Below are 2,941 nucleotides of genomic sequence, written 5' to 3'. Positions count from 1 at the left end.
TTAATTTCCAAATGAGGTCAATAGCAAGATCATCCTTCCACCTAACATGATACAATGGTCCTACATATAACCAAAAACACATTAACCCCTTCCCTAGAAGAGGAGGTAAAGTCCTTGAATGATGTTTACTCTTCTCCTTGATATCCCATAACTTAAATACAATAGTTAAATAGTAGGATATAAAGTCTAATATATCTTATATGATAAGGCATTGAAACAGAGAAGAAATATGAGTATTAAATATACACACCCAAACACAAAAACATATTCATAACAAGGAAGAAATACTCATGATAATTAAAGTTCTCATTTCTGTAATAGACCACATGATTATAAATGGTATTTATAAATACCTTCTTCCTCTAACCATCCCATATTTCCCTTGCCTTCAACAAGCACCTCAGCTGGTTGTGGTTCTTTATTTGGGGTTGGAAGATAGTGACCCAAACCTTTTGGACTTTCCTGCCTGGATTGGGTTGTTGTTGTTTTCCACTGATTTTAATCACAGGGCATAGTAATACTAAGAGACTCCCTGAAGGGACCTCCTTATTCCAAACATGATCTTCCTTACCTCTGTTGTGGAGTAGCAGTCCAATTTCCCCTTGATAGTCAGGATCAGACACCCCAGCCAACACAGTAACTCCTTTTTTTTTCCTATTGATACAGTGGGATGAGTCCAAAAGGGACAGGTTGCAGTCTTAGTTTCTAGTTCAATGAAATTATTGTTGTGCCTCCTAGAAGAAAAAGAAATCAATTTTTTGGAACTAAGACCTCTAGGCCAGCAGAGCATGAGGTTGCATGAAGAAGAAGCTAAAGTTTTGCTAGTGGATCACCAGGAGTATAGTGAGTAGTACCACTACCATTCAACCCCTTGATTCCTGGACCTATGAATCCTGGCTATGGGAGAATCAGCATCATATATTGGATGCTGATTCAGAGCATACACAGCCTGTTGGAGAATCTTTCCTAGCTCTTCAAGGTATTACCACCTAGTTTGTGCTATAACTGAATATTCAAAAATCCATTCCACAGTTTTATCAAGCCAGCTGTGTTAAGATGGTGGGGACCATTTTAAACCAGTGAATTCCATGAGCATGGGCCCATTGCTGCATCTCATTTGCTGTGAAGTGAGTTCCTTGATCAGACACAATACTATATGGAATATAATGATGGTGGCAAAGCATTCTGTAAATCATGGATGATGGTTTTGGCAGAAACAACGCATGCAGAGAAGGCAAATCTATATCCAGAGTAAATGTCTATTCCAATAAGAACAAAAATACTGCCTATTCCATATGGAAGCTGTCCAGTATAATCAAACTGCCATGAAGTAGCTGGCTAATTGATAACCCTAGGGAATGGTGCCATATCAGGGGCTTAGTGTTGGTCTGTGCTGCTGGCAGGTTGGGAACTCAGCAGTGATCATAGCCAGGTCAGGCTTGGTGAATAGAACTTCATATTGCAGAGCCCACACATAACCTCCATTCTTGCCACCTTGGCTACTTTGTTCATGAGTGCTTTGCTCATGAGACAGGGATTGGCTGGGGAAAAAGGCTGACTGGTATCTATAGAATGGGCCATCCTCTGCACCTGATTATTAAATTCTCCTCTGCCAAGGTCACCCCTTGGTAAGAATTCACATAAGACACAAATATCTTCACTTTTTTTCCTATTAGAAGGGATATTTCAACATTCCCCATACTACCGGACCCTGAGAAATTTCACTGATGTAGAAAACCTTTTAATTTTTGTCAGATTTACTTCCCATTCCATGGCATGCAAATGTCTTACCAATAAATCTAGAGTAGTTGCTACTTCTTGCTTACTGGGTCCAATCCATACAATGTCATAAATATAAAGGACCAGTGTGATATTTATTGGAAGAGAAAGTTGAACAAGATCCAAGTTAACTAAATTATGACATAGAGCTGAAGAATTGATATAGTCTTGAGGTAGAACAGTGAAGGTGTATTTCTGGCCTTTCCAACTGAAATCAAACTGAATCTGGTGAACCTTAGACTGGTATGGAGAAAAAGACTTTTGTAAGATTAATAGCTGGGTACCAGATACCAAGGGATGTGTTAATTTGCTTAAACAATGAAACCACATTTGATACAGCAGCTGCTATTGGAACTACCATCTGGTTAAGCTTATGATAATCAACTGTCATTCTCCAAGATCCATCTGTCCTATGCATAGGCCAAGTGTACAGTTGAATAGGGATGTGTGGAGAATCACCACCCCTGCATCTTTCAATTCCTTGATGGTGGGACTAAACTCTGCAATCCTTCACAAATGCAGTTTTGCTTTTGGTTTACTATTTTCCTAGGTGGAGGTAGTTGTAGTGTCATACACTAGGCCCTTCTCACCATGATAGCCCTCACTCCACAGGTCAGGGAACCAATGTAGGGATTCTGCCAGCTGCGATCCAATTATTTATTCCAGAACTGGCAAAATAACCACAGGATTCTTTTGGAGGCCAACTAGGCCCACTGTGAGACAGACCTGAGCTAAATAAAACTCCACTGATCACCTGACCTCCATAAGCCCTTACTCTCACTGGTGGGTCACAGTGACATTTCAGGTCTCCTGGAATCAGTGTCAGTTCAGAGCCAATGGCCAGTAAATCCTGAAAGATCTAATTTGTTTTCTTCTTCAATGTTCAGTTACCCTGAAAAATGGCTTCAGGTCTCTTTGGAAGCATGGGGAGAAAGAGTAACAGTATAATTTATCAGTAGCATACCAGGGTCCTTACTCAAAGGGTCTCAGTCACCCTGTTGGAAAATGAATAAAGTTTTACACCATAAGATGGCCAATGGGACTAAAACAAGCTCTGGTCTCTAGCTTAGAGACACCTCTTCCGGGTTCTTCTTGCCCTGTTTGCTACCTGCCACAAATATGGAAGCTGACAACTGTAAATTACCCTTCCCCCCTTAATTTG

At 40.4% G+C, this 2,941-nt stretch overlaps 1 pseudogene; it reads right to left on the bottom strand.

The window, feature by feature from the left end:
* Window positions 1–330: 330 nt before the first annotated feature.
* On the bottom strand, window positions 331–2,741 carry LOC124509256 (uncharacterized; annotated as a pseudogene).
* Window positions 2,742–2,941: the final 200 nt, after the last annotated feature.

This window comes from Lynx rufus, unplaced genomic scaffold, assembly GCF_022079265.1.
Source record: "Lynx rufus isolate CCGP_SWC_20201006 ecotype Redwood Valley unplaced genomic scaffold, mLynRuf1.p SCAF_14, whole genome shotgun sequence".
In the NCBI taxonomy this organism is placed as follows: Eukaryota; Metazoa; Chordata; class Mammalia; order Carnivora; family Felidae; genus Lynx; species Lynx rufus.
The sequence above is the reverse complement of the archived record's forward strand: the minus strand, read 5'-3'. Positions and strand labels throughout refer to the sequence as shown.